The sequence below is a fragment of the Notamacropus eugenii genome, chromosome 4, assembly GCF_028372415.1.
Source record: "Notamacropus eugenii isolate mMacEug1 chromosome 4, mMacEug1.pri_v2, whole genome shotgun sequence".
NCBI classification, from domain to species: domain Eukaryota; kingdom Metazoa; phylum Chordata; class Mammalia; order Diprotodontia; family Macropodidae; genus Notamacropus; species Notamacropus eugenii.
In genome coordinates, this window is record NC_092875.1 from 369,339,185 (window position 1) to 369,363,841 (window position 24,657).

At 38.4% G+C, this 24,657-nt stretch overlaps 1 pseudogene; it reads left to right on the plus strand.

Annotated features, from left to right (window-relative positions):
- Window positions 1–8,304: 8,304 nt before the first annotated feature.
- Window positions 8,305–11,976, plus strand: LOC140502585 (phosphatidylethanolamine N-methyltransferase pseudogene; annotated as a pseudogene).
- The last annotated feature ends 12,681 nt before the right edge of the window (window positions 11,977–24,657 follow it).

Genomic DNA, 24,657 nt, shown 5'->3' on the forward strand with positions numbered 1-24,657 from the left:
TTCATAGATTGAGTGGCCACGTAACTTTCATGTCTGTAGTTGATTTCATTCTATCTCCCCCACTAGACTGTGAGTTTCTTAAGAGTAGTGGCTATCTTTTACCTTTCTTTGAATCCCTAGCAGTAGGTACAGTGTCTGGAACAAAGCAGGCATTTAATAAATGCTTGCTGTCTGAATTCTTGCTGACTAGCTCAATGTAATTTTTACTTAAATATCTCATTATCATATAGACATGATCTTGAATTCACACAAAGCCTGTGCTAGCAGAGTTTATGAATTGACAAGTTCTGCCAAATTGGAAAAGTTTTAAATATAGTCCTGGTGACCAAAGGAAAAGTACTGGGTTAGGAGTTAGAGGACCTGTGGTGAAATCCTGCCTTATCTGTCACTTTCATGGTATTGGGCAAAGCAACTTCATCTCCCTGGGCCTCCCTCATATCTTCATCTGTAAAATGAAGGACTAGATGGCCTTGAATTCCTTTCTAACTTTAAATCTATGTTCCTATGAGTTGTAGCTTTTGTTCAAGGACCAGCCCAGTAAAGAGAAGTTTATCCCCAGTCAGATGGTATGAGAGGAGCAACATGTAGGCTTTGCCATGTAGGTAGGCTAGGTTTTCCCTAGGAAAATAATGAAACTGTTTGCAAGACTCCATTTGTCCAGAGGAACTAAGGCTTTTACTAAAATAGTTTCCCAGTAGCCTGAGCTCACAAAGAATCTGAGCTTCTCAACTTTGACAGATTTCCTGTTGCCTTTACCTCCTGGACCAAAGGAGGGAAAGGGAGCCACCACCTAAACCAATGTGGAACTCTTGCTAAATAGCCCTTCAATGTTTTTGTTACTGCATTCTATCTTACTTTTGGTTAGTTGTAAAATGGTCAGCTTGCGTCTCATTTAGTTGTCATCACAAGCCTGACTGACTTGAGTCAGACCTGGATCAGAAAAACTGGCCATTTATTGAGAATCTTTTTCTTTACCAATATAATTCCTGGAGTTAAAAAAAATACAGAATCACATTCAGTTCATTGCAGATGCCTTCCCTTCCACTTCTGCAGTGACATTGGGAAAGTAGCCTTCTACTTTTTTTTCTCTTACTATCTGGTAATACCAACATACCCCTCAGGCCATCCATCTGTATTCATTCTTGCTATGTGACTGACCCAACATACATGTCCCGTCTTTTGAAGGATGCCCAAATTTAAGTTGGTAAAATTGAGCAAGAAAGGAGAGTTATGAGAAATCTTCCTTTCAGCCTTCAATAGCTCCCTATTATCATATAATGTATAAAGCCCTCTGGCTAATTTTTATGTCTTGTCATAAACAGTCTCCACTATGACCGTGCAACGATGTTTTAAATAGCTCCTTACGCAGAACTCTGCTCTAGTTAGGTTTCTATTGTCATTAAGCATGCCTGTTGCCATTTCCATGTCTCTTTTCTTGCCTTTACTAATGCCTGGAATGCTCTCCCTACTCTCTTCTTCCTATTTAAATCCTACTTATCCTTCAGACCCACCTCCCTGAACACTTCTCTGACATATTCATCCTATTTTTCACAAAACTGTACTGAATTTATAGTCAGTGATGCAAAGTGGAGCATTTAACTTTTATCTAATTATTTCCTATGAAGTTCAGAAGGATATACAGACAAATGGGAGGACTTTGAAAGTAAGAAGTGGAATTTTTTATCTAACTTTTTAAAAAGCAAACTGTATTCTATAGAGATGTGCAGTTTGAAATCAGAGTGCCCCACAAATCTTAGGGAAGTCTTAAGCATTAGCAGCTTAATACTATTTTTCCGTCTCCTAGAAATGTTTTGTTGAATGCGTATGAGTGAGAGCATTGTGCATGAGGCAAGTGTGTCCATGTTCATTAAATTCAGAATGAAAATAAAAGAAAAAAACTTTTAAATTACTTCATACTTACTTCTATCATGTCTTCCAGACTAGATTGTAAACTCCTTGAAGACAATGGGACTTGTTTACCTATTGTCTCACTTTGATTAGAGAAGCAGCTGCAAACCAACTCCTGCCTTCCACACACACCAAAGACTCTTGATTGATTGGAGATAAGAGACTAATATACAGGCCTTGTTGTTTGTTTGTCCTTTGTTCTGGATTCATCAGGGTGATATCTTGACTTGTGAGTGATTCAAGTGAGGCAGAACTGTGAAAAGTCTCACTCACTCCTCCAGAGTCGCCAAAGTTCAGTGACAAGACAAAAGCCAAGATGACTGGTGATAGCCTAGGATGTAGTAGATGATGTTGGCCTTTCTAAATTAAGGTCTTCCCCAAGTCTCAGGTTGTCTGATTCAATGATTAAGGCTAGGCAAGAATTGAGACAGAAGATGGTCTAATTTACCAACACAAAAATATTAATCTGATGAAATAGGAAACGAATAAAGGCTCCCTGCCCTGAACAAAGAGTGGTCAGCAGGTAACTCAAGAACAGAAGTGTTATGTACCCCTTGGAAACTTAAAAAAAAAGGATCTTTTCTTTACTTGGGGAAATAGTGAGAAAGTCCCCTACATAAGCAGATTCTTCCCTAATTGGAAACATCTGCAATCCAGAAATGCTTTATAAAGTGTTTTCTGTGAAGGAGGCAGATAGGGGCTTCACGATGCTTTGGGGGCCAGTGGAAGATCTGGGTGGGGAGCATTAAATGCCTGGAGAGAATTTCTAAGCTCTCAGTACCAGAACCAGTTTGTATTCTCAGCCCTGTGTTCCTAAAAAGAGATGCAGATTCCCCACTATATTCTAACAGATTTCTCCCACAAAACCTTGAGGGAGACACAACAAAATGAGGATGAACTGATGTTCCATGTCTTTGAGGAGTCACGTGCAGACTTTAGTAGACACAGATGTAGAACCAAGATGAGGTTGGACGTGGGGACCTTGGTCCTAGGAGCCTTAAATAGTAATCTCTGCTCAGTCACTGATGGTTTTGCCACTGTTGACCTGAATCTTCTTCAGTTCCTGCTTGTTATACTTCTTAATAAAGCACATGTTTCTCAGAAAGCTTGGTTTTTCAGAGACTTATGTGTCGGCTACTGGGTTGTTCTGGTACCATTTCTGTCTTATGTGTGTAAATGATTGTGAGAGGGAAGGTGGGCCATCTTTCTATCACCACTTGTGCTGCTGTAGAGAATGTGGGGAAAGGCAGGAGAAAAGGAATAGGGAAACAGAGACAGAGAAAGAAAGAGTTAAAGACAGAAAGGAGGGAGGGAAGGAGAGACAGAGAAGCAGAGAGAGTGTATGCCCAGGTCTTTCAGCTTAGGCTCATGTGACATGGATTCAAGGCTTATTCTTCACCTTATCAATGTTGTTCTTAAACTGTCATTGTTGAAGTTGCATAAAAGGCAAGAAAAGACATTGTTTCATGGGACACTGGATGATCTCATCTTGCAGTATACATAACGAACATAAACCAAAAAAACCCAAATCCCCCCCCAAGAAAACCCAATCTTTCATGAAGATAATAGCAGCCTAATCAGTAATATTAGGGTTATGAAGAAGTAGGAGAGATTCAATGAATTAGATAAGAGCCACCAAATCTGATATTCGGTAGTTTCAATGTGAAAATATGGAGGAGGATGGTAAAAAAAAGACACTGGAAAATATAGTTTAGGATTCAAAAATGAAAACAGTCAAATGAGTATAGACTACTCAAAAGCTTCAACTTAGGTTTGAGGAACAGAAGAGACGGATGGCTTATAGATTATTCAACCTCTCGATCATATTATGTGAATCTCGTCTTCAAGGAATCAGAGGGCTTTGAACATGCAAAAAACCAAACAACATTACAAAAATGAAAATGACAGGAAAAAGAAATGATTCTGATGTGGGAAACACCTAAATCAATTTTCTTTGTGTAGTCAGACCATCAATTAGTTAGAAAAAGGTATAAATCAAAATGAAATTAGTAGAAACAAAAAATATGAGAAAAAGAAATTGCATACAGTTATAAGTTCCACATGTCCTATTCAAATCAACTATTTATACAAAAAAGGATGAATAAAGGGGAAAATACTGATTTATATTATTACCATTTCTCATATAAATTTAACTCAACTAAAGTAATTACCAAAGTAAAAAGACCAAAGGGTATAAAAAATTTCCTTGGACAACAACCCTTGATATTGGCAGGTGAAGACATGTGGCAAAGATAAAATCAGTTTAGAACAGAAATTCATTTGGATTCAGATCAAGTGCACACAGAAGAAACCAGTGCTGGAGGCCACACCGTTGATTTCCTATTAGTAATTCACTTCATGTGTGAGCCAAACTAAAATTCTTCAACCCATTTCCCTATGTCCAAGCCTTTGCACAAGCAATTTCTCTTGCCTGTGATGCAGTCCCTACTAGAATCCTTAGTTTTCCTTCAATGCCCAACGAAGGGGCCATGTCTCATGTCTTTTTCCTGATCCCCCAGCTGTTAATGCTTTCTCTTTAGATATATCCACTTTAGTGGGGGCTTGGTGGTGTGGTGGATAGAGTACTGGTCCTGAGTTCAAATTTGGACTCGGACACTTAATAGTGACCCTGGGCAAGTAACTTAACCTCTCTCTGACTCACTTTCTTCAACTGTAAAATGAGGATAGTAATCATGCCTGCCTCCCAGGCTTGTTGTGAGGCTCGAATGATAGGAATCATTTGTAAATCTCTTAGCACAGTGTCTGGCACATAGTAGACTCTTAATAAATGCTGGTTTCCCTTCTGTCTCCATCCTCAAACTAACTCATATTTTTTTCTCTGTGTTCATGTCATATCACCCACTAGAATGTAAGCTTCTTGAGGACTAAACCTCCTGTAGCCCAGTATCTTTAATATAGGCACTTAAATATGCTTTTAAAATTGAGTTATAAGGTGTTATGAGGAAGATGGTAGAAGACTGTGAGGAAGAACAAACAATTCTGTAGAGAATTTTGTGTGAAAACACTTTAAGTCAGCTCATTTCAGAAGCATTTATACATGAAACTAGAACGAGGGCATCAAGGGGAGGGGGGCAGCAGTGGGGAGAGGAGAAAAAAGAACAGATGTGACACCATTACTATAATAAGCTATTGTCATCAGCAGTTACACTGAAATTGCCACATTGGGACTCTGACACCTCCATCCCCAATATACTACCTGAGAAAGTGGAAATGGCACTAAAAAAGATGAAGATGGGTAGAATTTCTGAGCTAGAGCAAGTACACGCAAAAGAAATTGGTGCTGGAGGCTACATCCTTGGAAAGTACTGAGGGATTGATTTTTAGGCTACTTGAACAACAGGAAGATTCCAAATGGTTGGGAAAAAATCATGGATGATATTATTACAAAAAAAAAAAAAGTGACCGAGATGACAGAACTAACTACCAATCGAGATGCTTACTTTCATATTTTTCTGAAATCTTTATGGAAATGTTCTTCTCCCAGATAAATCAAGGGTGTGCTTGATGAATATGTGAAAAAGGACTAGGCAAAATATTGCATATACTGTCCAATACGGTTCCTTTGTTGTTTTTCTCTATTTTTTCCTTGTTACAAAGGAGGCTTGGATGGTGGCACATCAGGAAATGACTTTGATGTAGAAAAACCCAAAACATTTGGCATCAATAAAAAGCATCAATAAAAAAAAGACCAAAAACAAAAAAGGGAAGAGGAAGCCTTTTGAAAATGATTTTATGTACCAGGTCACATACAATTGACTGAAAAATGCATAGAGCATAAGATCCTTCCAGTTTTACTGTTGATTGTTATTTTTAAAGGCACATAACTGCATAGAAAAAAATTCTAACAAAGTGTCCCCATTGCAAATATTAAGATCATGTAAACTCCCTTGATAGATACAACCACAGAGACAACTTTGTTTGCTTATCCTCTAATTAGTAATATCAAATGATGCACATAACAGGCTCAGGTCCAGCAATGGTATTTGCCACGTTTGTGGCAGATGTCTTGTACGATTGTAACCCAAATGGAAGTGTTTCTCTAAATTTAACAAGGACTTCAGTATGCTCCTGTACTAAACATACAAGGATTTCTTGTGCTGATTATATCAAACCTTTGAATGCTACAGGACTTCCTCACAACCCCTCAAAAGAAATCTTTCCAAATATCCAAGTGGGAAAAATCACATGGATAAGGATCATCTACCTTACAGACCATGCTATGCCATAGACAGGAAGCCTATTGAGTTAATCCTTCAATACATATATTTTGAAGAGGTATTCCAGATAGACAATGAGCCATTCTTAGAACTAAAAACATGGAAGACAGTGAACTGGTTTGCACATGGGGAAGAACTCCATTATTTCAAAGATCCCAACATTCTCCCAGAAATAACAAACCATGTTATTTATGTGTTGACGTTCTCCCAATGTTTCTATGAAGCTACAAATGAAGGTAGACCATAATTTCTGAAGAACCAAAACTACAGATGATCCCAAGAAAATGTAGATATTGCACACTACCAACTATAATGGGCAGAGGAAGTAGCCTAGAAAAGATTCATGAAAAGCATGATGAGGAAAGAACACACAAACATTGTGGTCATGGCATGAGAATGAAGGGTAACAGATAGCCAGTCTGAATATTGTGCTGGTGGATATTGTTAGGCTGATAAATGACCCAGATGTTAAGCATTGGGTAGATCTCCAGTGAGGAAGAGAATCCTCTTTCCCCCATCTCACATGCCTCTGACAATTTCTCATACTGTCTCCTTAAACTCCAGTGTCTGATGAAGTGGTCTTTTTTCTTGTCAAAACCAACCGCATATTGTCCGCACTGTCAACTGTACTCTGATCTTCAATTTCTGCCTCCTTGTGGCTCCTTCTTGGTCACCTACAAACAGTCTCATGTCTCCTCCATCTTTAAAAACTCTTAACTAATTCCTACCATCCTGGATAGCAAGCATCTTGTATTTCTCCTCTAATTTTCAGCTAAACTCCTTGAAAAAGTCATCTAAAATTCTGATCAATTAAATAATCAAAAATTATTCTAGAGGTCTGATGAAGTATACTACAAGGGTTGTTCTGTAGGAAATATTAACATTCCCTCAGAGCTAACTGTTTAATATTTTAGTGTGAATATTTGCAACTCAGAAATTGGCAAATGCTATAAATTGAGGCTTGATTTTTTTTTCTTATTGTCTAGATAAAAGAAACTGTTAATAATGCAGATTAAACTTAAAAGTGTAGGAGCATACATTTTTGGAGGTAGAAGATAGCCTGATTGTTGAATATTTATTGGCATACCCCTGTATTACAATATATGCATTACTTGAGCCGAGTAGAGATAAAGTGGAAGGCTCAAAGAATGAAGTCAAAACTAGACAGGAGGCCTGTTACTGAAAGGCAGCAACAACAACTGCAACTGGCATATAGTTATGGTTTGCAAAGTGCATTATATCTGGCAGCTGGAACCCACAGCAGGTGTTGCAGGTAGCAGAGCACTAAAGTGTCAGAAAGCAAGGAGTGATCTTGGGAAGTGAATTTGGGGATCCCAATCCAATGGAAGGATTCTTCTCTCAGCAACACCACCTTTGGATGTGAATTTTTACGAAACCAAACACTACATAGGTACTGAGCTAAGATTCTAGCCTAATCCTCATCCACCAAATTGAGGTGGTGTAGAAGGGATTATACCCCTAAAGTGCTGGTGAGAAATGTTTGTACATTTGTTCTTGCTATGTGACAAATGTAAACATCCTTTTGTAAAAACCAGTTGATATTAAATGGCTAGATGAAATCTAACCGGTCCTTGACCCTTTAACAAATGGGGAAATATAGCCATTGGGGGCTTGAGTTGAAGGCAAAGAGAAGAGACCTTTCACAAGTTCCTCTGGGTGTCTTGAAGGATGATTTAGCCCACCAGTTCTGGATACAGTGGGGCCCATGGGGCTGTGTTACATCAGTGTGGCAGAATTCACTAGTCACTAGAAATATTCCTTTGAAATATTTCGTTCTAGTGGGGATTACGTTTGAAAGGGGAGATACTCCTGACCAAAAGCCGGGGCATAGGTTCAAGCCTCACTGAAACATTTGGTTTGCTGTCATGTAGACGTGGCCTCTGTTTTTATGGAGTCACGAGTTCACTGTATCCCACAATTGGAGGTTTCAAATGTCTTGAGTAATAAATAACATGACTGAGCCTCCATCAAAAATTCCTGAAGTTTACATTTTCTCATGTTTCCTTTTGTGTGACACTGTTAAAAGTTAGCAAACAGAAGCCTGGCAGTATTTGTGTATGTGTACTATCAGGCCAGTTTCTTTAAAAATAAAACAGTAATAATAATAGCTCACATTTATGTAGCAGTTTTACAAGCCATGTACAATGGACTGCCTCAGAAGGTAATGGGTTCCCCTCACTGGGAGTATTCAAGCAGAGAGTGGACATCCACTTGTTGGGGACATTGTAAAAGGGAGTATTGATCAGCCATGGGTTGGACTGTTCAGCCTCTGAGATTCCTTCTAGCTCTTAGACTTTCTGTATTGTTGTTCAATATTAGAGTCAGAAATGGAACTCAAGTATCCTAACTCAAAGTCTATGTTCTTTCCATTACAATATGAAATCACACAGCAGCTTTAGGAAATATATAATGAAACTGAGACCTAAATGGACTTGCCTAAAGCCAAACAGTGAGTCCGGACAGGCCTAAGAACTACTTCTGACTCTGACCCTAGAACTGTCTCCAGAGCCTCACCCCTAAATGATTTCCACAAGTTCTAGTTTCTTTAAACAGCCTAAAATGTATACTTCAGTTCCTTGGTTTGGCTTTCAAAACCTAAATGCTATTTGTATTTTTCCCCGTGGCATTTGTTTAGTGGGGAATGTTTCTCAAGCCTCTTACTGGAATCTGCTGCATGTGGTTAAAATTGCCCCAAAGTAAAATGTTAGCTTGGCACAAACACTCTGACAAAATAGCAATGTTTTGAATTATAGTTACATTCAGAATTCACGAAAGAGACGTAAAATGAGAGAAGCCCATTTTTAGAGAGGCTCTCAGAAGAAACTGACTTTTCAATAAAAAATAATTCATATCATCTAAGAGTTTCATTTCAATCTAATAAAAATTCAGGATCTACTCAGAGACTTACAAAATGAACTTGTTAGGTAAGTGAAACAATATGTAAAATGAACTCTACTTGAGTAACTTTCACACCAACTTCCCAATGTCTAAATGGATTGTAAGTTAATCCAAATAGTCAACCCAAGCTTTAGTAGAAAACAGGAGATAGTAAAGGGTAAGGGAGTCATTTTCATTCCTCTCCAATTGGAGCAGTGGGTGAAAATGCGCTCCACATGGATGAAGTAGAGCATGCCAATGTGGTCAGGGTACTGGAGAACAATGTCTAATATAAACAGTGAGCTAGAAAAATGAGTGGGGGGGGGTGGGGCAGAGCCAAGATGACTGAGTAGAAACAGAGACCTGCTACAGCTCTCCCCCAAACCCCTCAATAAACCTGTAAAAAATGACTCTGAACAAATTCTAGAGCAGCAGAAGCCACAAAATGACAGACTGAAGCAAATTTCCAGCCCAAGACAATCTGGAAGGTTGACAGGAAGAGTTTATCCCAGCAGGCTGGGAGCAGAGCATAATTTGTCCACGCTGGCACAGATTGCAGAGGAGTAGGCCTTAAGGGACTGAATCGCTGGTGGCTGCTGTAGATTCCTGACTTCTCAACCCCCAAATGCTAAGGACAGCTTCAAAGATCAGTGGGAAGTGTCTCTCACTGGGCTAAGGGGAGTGTGGTCCAGCCCCAGACTCAGACCCAGGGCAGCTGCAGCCACTGCTGAAGCAGAAGCTGCTTCTGGAGCCCTCCACTTAACAAAGCTCAAAAGTCAAGTAATTGGCTGAGAAGATGAGCAAACAGGGGAAAAGAAACAGACTACAGATTCTTACTTTCTCAGTGAAGAGGTATTTTCCTATGTCATTGGTGACAAGGCAAAACATACAGCCAGAAAAAGACAACAAAGCCAAAGCTCCTGCATCCAAAGCCTCTAGGAAAAAGAAGAGCTCAAAAAATGGTTTTGAAAATCAAGTCAAAGAAGTAGAGGAAAAATTGGGAAGAGAAATGAGGAGATGCAAGGAAATCATGAAAAATGGGTCAATAGCTTGCTAAAGGGAATCCCCTCAAAAAGCTGAAGAAAATAACACCTTTAAAATTAGACTAACCCAAATGGCAAAAGAGGTCCAAAAAGTCAATGAGGAGAAGAATGTCTTAAAAAGCAGAATGAACCAAATGGAAGAAAGAGGTCCAAAAGCTCCCTGAAGAAAATAATTCTTTAAAAATTAGAAGAGGAGCAAATGGAAGCTAATGACCTTATGAGAAATCAAGAAATTATAAAACAAAACCAAAAGAATGAAATAAAAAGACAATGTGAAGTATCCTATTTGAAAAACAACTGACCTGGAAAATAGATCTAGGAGAGATAATTTAAAAATATTGGTCTACCTGAAAATCATGATCAAAAAAAGAGGCTAGACATCATCTTTCAAGAAATTATCAAGCCCCAATCCCTTCACCAGCAGAGGAGAGGGCCAACAGTCAGAGCTTTCCATTATGACCTGGCTTCTTGGCTATGTCGATGTCACAGATTTCAGCTTTGCAGCTGCTGTCCTTTGCATCATTTTCAATCTCCTTTTCTAGAATGTGGTTGGAAGATGGGAGTACAAAACACACAAGCTGAGCAGGGCCTTTGGGTCTCCCTATCTTGCATGTTACTGTCTGGGCACAATTGTCCTGTTGCTGAACTTCCTCAGGTCTCACTGCTTTACCCAGGCCGTGTTGAGCCAGCCAAAGATGGAAGGCTTAGACTGCACAGGGGCCTACTACGTAGGCCTCTTCATTCTGGGAGTTGGCATCATCTTGTGCTCTCCAGCTTCTATGCCCTTGGATTCATTGGGACTTATCTAGGTGATTACTCTGGAATCTTGAAGGAAGTAAGAGTGACAACGATTCCATTTAATGTCTTGGACAATCCCATGTATTGGGGGAGCACAGACAACTATCTGGGGTGGTCAGTCACGAATGCCAGCCCTACCGGTCTCCTGCTGACTGTTATTGTAGCTCTCACCAATACAGTTGCCATTGTATATGAAGAGCCTCTCACTGAGATCTACCGATAAAAATCTCTGAAGTCAAAGAAGAATAAATAAATGCTGGCAGGATGTGTTGGAGAATGGGTGGTAGAAGGAGCTGGGCTGACTGCATTGCTGGAAGCCAAGCTCTGTCCCCTACACGTGTTGGATAATTTCAGCTGAAATGCTTGGTGACCACTTGGGTACTCCAGCCCCTCTCCACCTTCCAGGGACTCGGAGTGGTAACATAAGGTGCCTTTTAAAGCTGCCTCGTAGGGACTGGGGGAGTATACCACTGGGTACATTCCCTCACCCACCTACTCCCAACTTCCCAATTCAATAATAAAATAATAACCTAATTCAAAAAAAAAAAAAAGAAATTATCAAGGAAAACTGCCCTGATATTCTAGAACCAGAGGGTAAAATAGAAAGGGAAAGAATACACTGATTACCTCTTGAAAAAGATATCAAAAGGAAAACTAGGAATATTGTAGCCAAATTTCAGAGTTCTGAGGCCAAGGAGAAAATATTACAAGCAGCCAGAAAGAAACAATTCAAGTATCGTGGAAACACAATCAGGATAACACAGGATTTAGGAACTTCTATACTAAGGGATTGAGGGTTTGGAATATGATATTTCAGAGGTCAAAGGAGACAGGATTAAAACCAAGAATCACCTACCCAGAAAAACTGACTATAATACTGCAGGGGGAAAAATGGAACTTCAATGAAATAGAGGACTTCCAAGCATTCTTGTTGAAAAGACTACAGCTGAATAAAAAATTTCAAATACAAAAATCAAGAGAAGTAGGAAAAGGTAAACAGGAAAGAGTACCTATAAGGAACTTATTAAAGTTGAACTTCCTACATGGAAAGATGATATTTGTAACTCATGAGACCTATCTCAGTATTAAGATAGTTGGAGGGAATATATATATATATACACACACACACATGTATGTATGTATATATGTATATATATGTATGTATATATACACATATATGCATGTATATGTATATATATATATATATATATATATATATATATATATAGAGAGAGAGAGAGAGAGAGAGAGAGAGAGAGAGAGAGAATCAGAGACAGAGAGAGAAAGAGACAGACAAAGACAGACAGAGGGCACAGGGATATGTGAATATGAAGGGATTATGTCTAAAAAAGAAAATTAAGGGCTGAGAGGAATGTACTAGGAGAAAGTGAAAGGGAGAGGTAGAATGTAGTAAATCATCTCATGTAAAAGAGACAAGAAAGAGCTTTTACAATGGAGGGGAAGATGGGGAAGGTGAGAGGAAATAAGTGAATCTTCCTTTCATTGGATTTATTTGGCTTCAGGAGGGAATAAAATACACACTTAATTGGGTATGGAAGGTTATCTTACCCTACAGAAAAGCAGGGGAGAAGGGGATAAGGGAGGTGGGATAACAGAAGGGACACCAGATTGGGGGAAGGGGTAGTGGGAAGCAAAAACTTTGGTAGAGGGACAGGTCAAAGGAAAGAACTGAATAAATGGAGGGCGGGACAGTTTAGAGGGAAATATAGTTAGTCTTTCACAACATCCCTGTTATGAAAGTGTTTTGCATGATCACACATATATAATCTTTATAGAATTGCTTGCCTTCTCAATGTGGGGAGGTGGAGGGGAGGGGAGGGACAGAATGTGGAACTCCAAGCTTTAAAAATGAATGTTAGATGTTGTTTTTACATATTAAGAAATAAGATATATGAGCAGTAAGGTGTATGTGTTCATCCTTCATTGTTGAAGAAGACTGTGAAATCAGAGAAATAATGACATGACTTGCACTTGACTTTGTTTTAAGTGAGGGAGGGTTATGCAGTTCACCAGCCTCACTTCTCCTCCAAAGCCATCTGAATCCAGTGACGAGATATTCATCAGGATGACTAGAGATGACCCAGGATGAAGCAATTGGGGTTAAGTGACTTGCCCAAGGTCACACAGCTAGTGAGTGTCAAGTGTCTGAGGTAAGATTTGAACTCAGGTCCTCCTGACTCCTGCACTGGTGTTCTATCCACTGTACCACCTAGCTGCCTCTAAGCAATAAAGTATAGAAATCTATATTACCATATAGGAAAATAGAAGGAAAAGGGATAAACGGGGAGGTGGTGATAGAAGGGAAGGCAGATTAAAGGAAAGGGCAACCAGAATACACACTGTCCTGGGGTAGGGGTAGGAGGGAGATGGGAAGAAAATTTGAAATTCAAATTTTGTGGAAGTAGAAATGAATGTAGAAAATTGAAAATAGATAAATTTAAATAAAATATTTTTTAAAAAAAAGAAAGAAAAATGTGTGGAAATGGTAGTATCATGGTACTTTTGTACACACATGGTACAGAATACTAGAGTATCATAACGGGGTTCTTATGTAACCTTTGGGGGCCACTTTGCTATTCTAGAGAAGGTTTCTTCTCAGCTTCAAGGAGTCACTCATTAGTAAGAACGGAATGAATGCTTGATGCAGCAGCAAGCAAGAATTACATTAAAAGCCCCAACTTTTGTTGTCCTAAAGGCATTTAGGTGGTATGTTTATAGGAAGTTTAAAAAGTTAAAAGCCAGAAGTGATAATGAATCTGGATTCAATATGACAAAACAAATGGATAACCAGAAGATGCTATGGTGACTAAAAGAAGCTATGAAATAAAGTTAGTGGCTAGTTAGAAGATGATAATAATGAGGATGGTGATGATGATAATTTATAGAGAGCTTTAAGGTTTGCAAAGTACTTTCTACATGTAAAGCTCATTAAGAGTATGATTCAGTTCTTAGTTGAGTAACGTAAGAGGCTGATAGCCTGTAATACTGAGATATTACTCATCTCTGTGCCATACATACCCTTTATTGATGCCTTTTGGTTTTATATCATTCATTTTCAGACATGTTCTTTTGTACCATCCCTTTCCCACCCAGTAAGCTTTACTTTGTTATGAAGAAAGAATTAAGCAAAAACAGCTGACACAGTGATTGCATCTAATATGGCATGGAATGTTCCACTCTAACAGTCCCCTACTTTGTTGTTTTTTGTTGTTTTCCATCATTCTTGAAGAGGATCATGATGTCAGGGAGGTAATGCCATGACATGCAAATTAATTGGATTGAAGTGAGGGAGGGCTGCGCAAAGTCACCAGTCTCCTCTGGAAGCATCTGAGTTCAATGGTGAATTATAGGTCAGGATAACTGGTGATGGCCCTGGATGCAGTGGGAGACCCCTACTTTTCCAAAAAAGAAAAAAGCATCTACCACTTATTAATCAATTCATTCATTGTTGTTTGCCATTCATTCTTGAAGAGGACCAGTGTTGGAGTCAAAGTACAGTGTGTTCTCCTGTGGCTGACCAGTCTAATATATAGACACAAATAATTTATTTAAACATTTGAGATGAAGATATCTCTAGATTTGTGCAAATCACATTTCCTTTGTGCTACTGTGGTTTTGCTTTGCTTATAGAGCACAGCACCTTCTCTGATGTGGACATACCATCCTGGGCAGTCCTGTGCCAACATCTCCCATGTCTCACAATTATTACTAATGTTCTTCAGAGAGACCTTGAGAGTGGCCTCATACTGCTTCTTCTGCCTACCATGTGAGCACTTGCACTGTGCTAATTCTCTATAAAATAGTCTTTTATGCAAGTGTATGTTTGACATTGAAACAATGTGGTCAGCCCATTGAAACTGGGCTCTCTGTAGTAGAATTTGGATATATGGCAGTTCAGTTCAAGAGAGGACTTCAGTCTCTGTTATCTTATCTTGCCAGGTGGTCTTCAAAATCTTCCTAAGATAATTCAAATGGAAGCAGTTCAATTTTCTAGCATGGCACTGGTAGGCTGTCCAGGTTACAAAGGCATACAACGATGAATTCAGCACAACTCTAGATCTTCAGTTTGGTATGCAGCCTAATACCTTCTCTTTCCCTTATTTTCCTTCAGAACCTCCCAAACACTGAGCTTATTCTGGCAGTGCTGTGTGTCAGTCTCATCCTTGATATGGATGTCACTGAAAAGTATGCTACCAAGGTAAGTAAACTTATCCACAGCATTTAAAATTTCTTCATTTACCATCATCAATGGCTCCACGCATGGATGCTATGGTGTTGACTGGTGGAGAACCTCTTTTTTTTTTTTGGTGTTGGTGGTCCAATCAACATTAGCATAAATGGCAGAGAATTGATCCATACTCTGTTGCATCTCAGCCTCAGAGACTGCATTGAGTGCATAATCATATGCAAACAAAAAATCAAACACTAACTTTTCTTCCACTTTATTCTTGGTTTGTAGCCTTTTCAACTTAGTTTACCATCAGTTTGGCTGCTGACCTTGATGTCGTTTTCATCTTTGTTGAAAGCATCTGACAATATTGCTAAAAGCATCATGTTAAAAAACATAGGAGTGAGCACTCAGCCATGCTTCTCTCCATTGGTGACTGTGGAAAGTATGAAAGCATCATCCTTTATACAGAACCCATGCAAACACACCATCATGAAAGTGGTGTGCAATACTGATGAACTCTTGGTAGCCAAATTTTGTCATGATCTTCCACAAGCCCTAACACTGACAGTATGAAAGGCCTTGGTCAGCTCAAAGAATGTTGCCTACAGACCTCTTTTCTGCTCCTGGCCTTTCTTCTGGAGCTGTCAGGCAGCAAATACTATGTAGATCACTCAGCCCTTTCTGAAGCCATGCTGGCTGGCAGGTAGATGACTCATGTTCTAGGTGAAAGATCAGCCAATGAAGAAGGACTTTGGCAAGAATCTTGCCAGCAGTGAGTAAGAGAGAGAGAGACTCTATTGTGATTGTCACAGGACAACCTGTCTCCTTTTCCTTTACAGAGGTGGATGATGGAGGCATTCTTGATCTCCTAGGAGAATAATCTCTTGCTGTATAATCTAGAAGATTTCAGGTAGCTTTTGATTTAACAGTGGAGCCTTGCCTTGCAGATCTCTGCTGGGATGGAATTAGTGCCTGGCACTGTTACATTACAGGTGTATAGGGTGTTCAGAAAGGACTAGCAGCTCTGTTATGGGAATTTGCTGAGCCCTTTTCTAGGCTGTTCATCCACCTTTGGTGTCCACTTGACACCCAACTCTCACATCTGGCTCCAAGAAGCTATAGCATGTACAACAGTCTCACCCTGGTCAAACAGACTTGACATGTGGGCTAAACTAGGTTAAGAGAAACTGATGGGCCTCAAATCTGTCTGTGAATTAGGCAGATGTCTACCCCAAACATGTGAAGACTTCACCTAGAGGAATGGGCATATGACAGCGATTTGCTGTAACATTTATGAAAACAGTAGGAGCATGCATTGTGGAGCAATTAAAGCTTGGTCAGACATTGAAAATGCCAAGGCCATCCACTGGATCCCAGGCCATCACCAGTCATCCTGACTTTAGTCCTATCACTGGACTTTGATGACTCTGGAAGAGAGAGTGAAGCTGATGACTTTCTACAATCCTGCCTCACTGAAATCCAATTCACATACGAGTCAAGACACCGCCTATCACCCACTATTTTATTATTTTACTACCTTATTATTTTAAATAAAAATCCATTAGAAAAATCCTTACAGTCCTGTGGTGACAAGCAAGTGATGAAGTAGAAGGTGCAGATACTCTGGGAGCTGTAGTCACAAAAGCTGGACAAAAGCTGCACAAAAGTGGTCTGGGGCATAGAGTTATCTCATTTCACTGAAGCAGCAGCCACCTGATGTCTGAGCAGCCTTTTTTAGCTGTTTTTTTGTTTCTTTTTTTTAAGATTACACTGCTCATCTCCTGGTATGAGGAAAGAGATAGAAAAGGTGCCCTAGATGCCCTTCAGTTGGGAAATATCTGAACAAGTTGTAGAATATGAATGTAATGGAATGCCATTGTACTATAAGAAATGATGAGCAGGTAGACTTCAGAAAAACCTGGAAGACTTATATGAATTTATGCTGAGTGAAGTGAGCAGAACCAGGAAAACATTGTACACAGTAATAGCTGCATTATACAATGACTAACTTTCATAAACTTGGCTCTTCTCAGCAACAGTCAAATCTGGCCTCTGACACTGACTAGCTGTGAGACCTTAGGCAAGTCACTTAACTCTGATTGTCTCCAAAAAAACAACACAATAATACAAGATGGAGAAACTGGACAATCAGATATTTACACTTAATACATCTGTGATTCTGTTGGTGAGAGAAGTCCTGCCACTGCTCTTCTCTTTAACTTAGTAGATAAATCTTAGGGAGCTGCCTGGGTCTCAGAGTGCTGTACTTGACCACAGACACATCTTGTTAGTATCAGAGGACAGATTTGAACCCAGGTCTTTCTGACACCAAGTCAGGGGCTGGGAGTTGTGCTGAAATGCCCTTGGCTCTGTCGTTATTAATTTTTCGCTGTCATCTCTCTCTGGAGTTCCTGGTAACCACTGTACCAGGATGCTGCTGCAACTTTTCATTGTTTTCTTTGAAATACTGGAAATTATGAGGATATTAGAAAGAGCTGTGTTTGAATGGAAGTATAAAGCATCTCTCAAAGCCAAATATAAGTAGTTTGGGATGATCTGTTCTTTAGCTCCTCTTTATTAGGTATGGATAATCAATCATTTCCTCTAGTCATGTGTTATGGATAGAAGGCAATATTGGGAGCAAAGATGAAAGCCCCGCTCAGTCCCTGAGTTCACATGTCTGTCACTTTGGACACTGCCACTTCCTCTTTATTGCTGCTAGCCAAGGCATAATATTTCTTCTCTCCACATTCTCACAAGAATGCAGTGAAGTGAAATGAAAGCATTTCTGTAAAATATGTCCAGCTCCCCAGGGAGGAAAAAGTGCTTTAAGAATGACAGGTAGTAATAGCAGATTCATGGGTGAATGATCTCAGTGTTTGAGAGGCCTCCTTGGAAAAGGCCAGGAGAACACCTTCTTCCCTATCTCCCTGGTTGCTTTGCATTTGAAACAGAAGGGGAGAGAGGGTTTTTATCTGCCTGGAACAGGCAAGAGTGAATTAAAAATTTAATAAAAACCTTTTGTTCCTTCAGAGTGACCAGGTAGCTCTCCATTTATTGTTTAGCCATGATTCTGTTTTGAAATTTCACCCTAAAAGAGCAAGAGAGCATGGCCTGTTTTCTAAAAGATGGCCTGTTTGCTCTCAGATGCATAAAAATTAGAAGGCTTTGTCAGAGGGCCCAAGCGGTACCCAGGCAGAACTCTGTACCTATCTCCTGGGACAAGTATTTGTGAGTCAGGAAGCAGGAGAACCCTTGCCAATGCAGATCAGGCCAGAAACCTTGGGGAGGGTGGGGCTGGGAGTTGTTTTGGGATGCCCTTGGCTCTGTCATTATTAATTTTTAGCTGTCATCTCTCTCTGGATTTCCAGGGTTCTTCTAGCCTCCTCTTGTGGTTCCATGGTTTTTCAGGTCTGGTCCAAGAAGCTTATTTTTAGTTAATGAATAGATGAAATGCTAAAAACAATGTGGATCCTGCCATATGTTTCTACCCTTTCCCATTCCTCCCTCCGCCCTCCACCAATCCCTCCCCACCCCACTCCCTTCCCAGCCCCCACCCCATTCCATTTCCCTTGGGTCTTCCTCATTTGCTGTGGTCAGAGAGAAGCACCACACTTCACCTTATATAGGAGAGAGCATTGTTGCTTTACAATGATCTTCTGGCTCAGCCAGAGCCAGCTGGGGATTCATAAGTATCAACTGTATTTTTAGTTGCAATGTCCTCTACCCCCAAAGGTGGATTTTTAGGCTTCTGTACATCGTTTGCATTTCATTGCCTATAAATATCAACTTAGTGGAAGGGTGGGGAAAGAGGAGGGCAATTCAGAATATAGAATAGTGAGCTCAGTTTGACACCTACAGGACCTGTGTCTTATCCCTGGTCTGACCTTGGGGCCTCAAAAGCTTTGGCGGATTCAAATTTTTTGAGCCATACAGTGGGGCTCAGTTAATGTGCTAGAAATTCTGATACTCTTCAGGTTTTGTTGTCAGGAAAGAAATGTTCGATTTGCGCAGAAATGCCTAGTACAACTTTTATGTAAGTAGAGTTGAAATGTTCCATGGGAACTTTAGAAAATGAGTTGGGCTGGGCTGAGTAATTCTCAAGACTTTATCTCATTCTTTTTTGACCACACTGTCCCCTGGTGGATATTTGGGGAAAACTCAAGGGGCTCAGTTCTTAAAAAAAATCAAGTTCAGTTAAAGAAATTTAACTCAAAACAAAAGACACTCATTTTACCCCCACTATGAAAAATGTTCTGGGCAAAGGAAGTCTCCAGGTTTCTCTGCTAAGGGTTATTTTAATATCAGATCAATTTAACGCAAGTTCCAACTTGAAGTGAATCCTCTTTCTGTCAAACTCTCAAAGCACTTTTGTGTAGCGATTTGGATCAGGACAACCATATCATCTGAATGAGACTATGGGTAATTATATTTGGGTTATATTTTCCTGTCAAGAATATAGACATACTTATTGGAGAGAGAGAGAGAGAGAGAGAGAGAGAGAGAGAGAGAGAGAGAGAGAGAGAGAGAGAGAGAGAGAGAGAGAGAGAGAGAGAGAGAGAGAGAGAGAAACAGATCATAAACAAAAGACCTAGAAGCCTGTGAGCCTGCAACTGGATAATCTGCTGTCTTGGACAGGTTTACCCATTTGTCTTGGGAAATGGGAAGAGTTATCCTGGATCCAAAGTCTTTGGACCTTGCTGAAGAAAGACAGAGGTAAAAACCTCTCATCCCAAGAGATGGTAGCCATGAAAAGCCTGGACTAAAGATTGAACAAGTGGCCCCAGAGTTGTAAGGTCAGCAAGGCATTGAGTCAGTATACAGCAATGAAAAACCCAGACCTTGCTTCTACTACCTTTTTAATATTTTATTTTTTTAATTGTATATAAAGACAAATTTTAACAGTTACTGAAAAATTTTGAGTTCCAAATTTTGTCTCTCTCTCCCTCACCTCTCCCCTGCCTAAGATAGTAAGCAATTTAATATAGGTTATATATATGCAATCATGTAAAACATATTTCCATATTAGTCATCTTGTGAGAGAAACAGATCAAAAGAAAATAAGTAAAAATAGTATTCTTTGATCTGCATTCAGACTCCATTAATTCTTTCTCTGGATATGAATAGCATTTTTCCTCATAAGACCTTTGGAGTTGTCTTAGGTCATTGTACAGTGTTGCTGTTACTGTGTATGATGTACTTCTGATTCTGCCCATTTCACTTTGAATCAGTTCATGTAAGTCTTTCCAGGTTTTTCTGAAATCTGCCTGCTTGTCATTTCTTATAGAACAAGTTTGTCATTACATCCATATACCACAACTTGTTCAGCCATTCCCCAACTGACTGACACCCCCTCAATTTTCAATTCTTTGCCACCACAAAAAGAACTGCTATAAATATTTTTTTACAAGTAGGTCCCAATCCCTTCCTTCCCCTTTTAAAAATCTCTTTGGGATACAGATCTAATAAGTGGTATTGCAGGATCAAAGGATATGCACAGTTTGATTGTCTGTTGGACATAGTTCCAAATTGCTCTCCAGAATGGTTGTATCAGTTCAAAATTCCAACAACAGTATATTAGTGTCCCAATTTTCCCATATCCCCTCCAACATTAATCATTTTCCTTTTCTGTCATATTAACTAATCTGTTAGGTATGAAGTGATAACTCAGAGCCGTTTGAATTTGCATTTCTCTAATCAATAGTGATTTAGAGTACTTTCTCATATGACTAGAGATAGCTTTGACTTCTTCATGTGAAAACTGCCTTTATATCCTTTGACTAAGTATCAGTGGGAAATGACTTGTACTGTTATAAATTGGACTCAGTTTTCTACACATTCTCTACATATCGGAGACCTTTGCTGTAAAAATTGTTTCCTAGCTTTCTGCTTTCCTTCTAATCTTAGTTATATTGGTTTTGTTTGTGCAAAAATGTTTTAGTTTGATATAATCAAAATTATCCATTTTATATTTCATAATGACTTCTATCTCTTGTTTGGTCATAAATTTTTCCCTTCTTCATAAATTTAACAGGTAACCTATTCCTTGCTCTTCTAATTTGCTTATGATATCATCCTTTATGTCTAAATCATTTAATCTTGGTATATGATGTAAGATATTGGTCTATGCCTAGTATCTGCCACACTCTTTTCCAGTTTTCCCAGCAGTTTTAGTCAAATAGTGAGTTCTTGTCCTAGAAGCTAGGGTTTTTGGATTATCAAGCACTGGATTACTGTGGTCATTTACCACAGTGTCTTGTGTACATGATTCACTCCATTGATCCTCCTTTCTATTTCTTAGCCAGTACCAGATACTGTCAATGGTTACCACTTTAGAATGCAATTTGAGATCTGCAATGGCTAATCCACCTTCCTTTTATTTTTTTATTAATTTCCTCAATATTCTGGACCTTTTGTTCTTCCAGGTGAATTTTGTTATTATTTTTTCTAGCTATATCGAGTAATTTTTTTGGTAATTTGGCATGGCACTGAATAAGTAAATTAATTTTGGTAGAACTGTCATTTTTATTATATTAGCTTGGCCTATCCATGAGTAATTGATATTTTTCCAATTGTTTAGATCTGAACTAGATCTGAACTTTATTTGTAATTTGTAATTGTGTTCATATAATTCCTGTGTTTGTCTTGGTACATAGACTCCTAAGTATTCTATACTGTCTACAGTTATTTTATGTGGAATTTCTCTTTATATTTCTAGCTGCTGGGTTTTGTTGGTTATATATAGAAATGCTAGAGATTTGCTTGGATTTATTTTATGTTCTGCAACTTTGCTACAGTTGTTAATTATTTCAAGTATTTTTTAGTTGATTCTTTAGGATTCTGTAAGAACACCATCTCTAAATTATACTCATCTGCAAAGAGTAATAGTTTTGCTTCCTCATTGCCTATCCCAATTACTTTGATTTCTTATTCTCCTCTTATTGCTATTGCTAACATTTCTAGTGCAATATTGAATAACAGTGATGATCATGGGCATCCTTGCTTCACCCATGATCTTACTGGGAAAGTTTTTAGCTTATCCCCATTACAGATTATGCTTGCCAATGGTCTTAGACAGATACTATTTATCATTTTAAGGAAAACTTCATTGATTCCTACATTCTTGAATGTTTTTAATAAGAAGGGGTGTTGAATTTTTTTCAAAAGATTTTTCTGCTTCTATCAAGATATGGCTTCTGTTGGTTTTGTTATTAATATGGTCAACTGTGCTGATAGTTTTCCTAATATTTAAACCAATCCAGCATTCCTGGTATAAATCCCATGTGGTCATAGTGTATGATCCTTGTGCTATATTGCTGTAATCTCCTTGCTAGTATTTTATTTAAAATGTTCACATCAATACTCATTAGAAAATTTGATCTGTAGTTTTCATTCTCTGTTTTAGCTCTTCCTGGTTTAGGTATCAGCACCATTTTTGTGTCATAAAAGGATCTATTTTCCCAAATAGTTTGGATAGTATTGGAATTAATTGTTCTTTAAACATTTGGTAGAATTTGCTTATGAACCCATCTGGGAATTCATTGATAACATATTCAATTTATTTTTCTAAGATGGAGTTAAGTATTCTTCTGCTTCTTCTGTTAATCTGGGCAATTTATATTTCTGTAAATATTCATGATTTCATTTAGATCGTCAGATTTATTGGAATATAATTGAGGAAAATAATTCTTAATAATTGCTTTATTTTCTTTTCATTGGTGGTGAATTCTCCCTTTTAATTTCTGATAGTGGTAATTTGGTTTTCTTCTTCCTTTTTTAAAAATCAAATTAAGTAATCGTTCATTTATCTTATTGGGTTCTCTCCCCCCTCCCCTCATTAAACCAGCTCCTACTTTTGTTTTTTAGTTCAATAGTTTTCTTACTTTCACTTTTATTAATCTCACCTTTAGTTTTAGGATTTCAAATCTAGTGTTTAAATCTGGTGTTCAAATCTGGTTGGGGATTTTTAATTTGTTCTTGTTCTACTGTTTTTAGTTTCATGCTCAATTCATTGATCTGCTCCTTCTATATTTTATTGATCTAAGTGTTTAGAGATATAAATTTTCCCCTAAGTACCACTTTGGTTGTATCCCATGACTTTTCACATGTTATCTTATTGTTGCCATTCTCTTTAATGAAATTATTGATTGTTTCCATAATTTGTTCTTTGACCCACTCATTCTTTTTTTCTGACTCACTCATTCTTTAGGATTAGTTCCAAATAGTTTTTAATCTATCTTTCCATTGCCCTTTATTGAATGTCATTTTTATTGCATTATGATCTGAAAAGGATGCATTTAATGTTTCTGCCTTTCTCCTTTTGATTGTAAGGTTTTTTGCTGTAAGATATGATCAGTTTTTGTAAAGGTGCCATGTACCATTGAGAAACAGGATTTATTCTTTTTTATCCCAATTTTCATTTTCTCCAGAGGTTTATCATGTCTAACTTTTTAAAAATTCTATTCAACTTCTTAACTTCTTTCTTGTTTATTTTGTGGGTGGATTTATCTAGTTCTTAGAGAGGAAAGTTGCGGTCTCCCACAGGTATAGTTTTACTGCCTCTTTCTTCTTATAATTCATTTAGCTTCTTTAAGAATGTGGATGCTATACTGTGTGGTACATATATGTTTAGTGCTGATATTAGTTCATTGTCTATGGTACCTTTTAGCAAGATGTAATTTCCTTCCTTATCTCTTTCAATTAGATCTATTTTTGCTTTTGTCTGAGATCATGATTGCTACTCCTGCTCTTTTTTTTTTTTTACTTCAGGTGAAGCACAATATATTCTGCTCCAGCCTCTTACCTTTACTCTGTTTGTGTCTCTTGGCTTCAAATGTGTTTCTTGTAAACAATATATTGTAGGATTCTGGTTTTTGATCCATGCTGCTATCCATTTCTATTTTATGGGTGAGTTTATCCCATTCACATTCAGTTATGATTACTGTATATTTCCCTCCATCCTATTTTTCTTCCTGTTTGTCCCCTCTCTTCTTTCTTTCATCTTTTCCCTCCTCACCAGTGTTTTGATTCTGACCATCACCTCCCCCAGTATGCCCTCCCTTCTGTCAGTCCCCACCAGTGTCTTAACCCCCTTCCCTCCTACTTCTCTATAGAGTAAGATAGATTTCTATACCCAACTGACTGTGTACGTTATTCCATCTTTGATGAATACCAATGATAGTAAAATTGAGGTAATTCCTACTGCCCCTCTATTTTGGTCTTTCATACCTCTTCATGTGAGATAATTTTCCCCCATTTTACCTCTTCCTTCTGCTCCCAGTGTAATCCTTTCACCCCTTGATTTTTTTATATCACCTCATCAAAGTCACCTTATATCCACATCTTCTGTCTATGTATACTTTGTTTAACTGTACTAATAGTGATGCAATTCTTAAAAGTTATAAGTATCATCTTCCCATGGAGGGATGCAAACAGTTTAGATTTATTAAATCCCTTATGTTTTCTCTTTCCTTCTTACCTTTTTATAATTCTCTTGAGTCTTGTATTTGAAGATCAAATTTTTTGCTCAGCTCTGGTCTTTTCATTGAGAAGCTTGAAAGTCCTTTATTTCATTGAATAA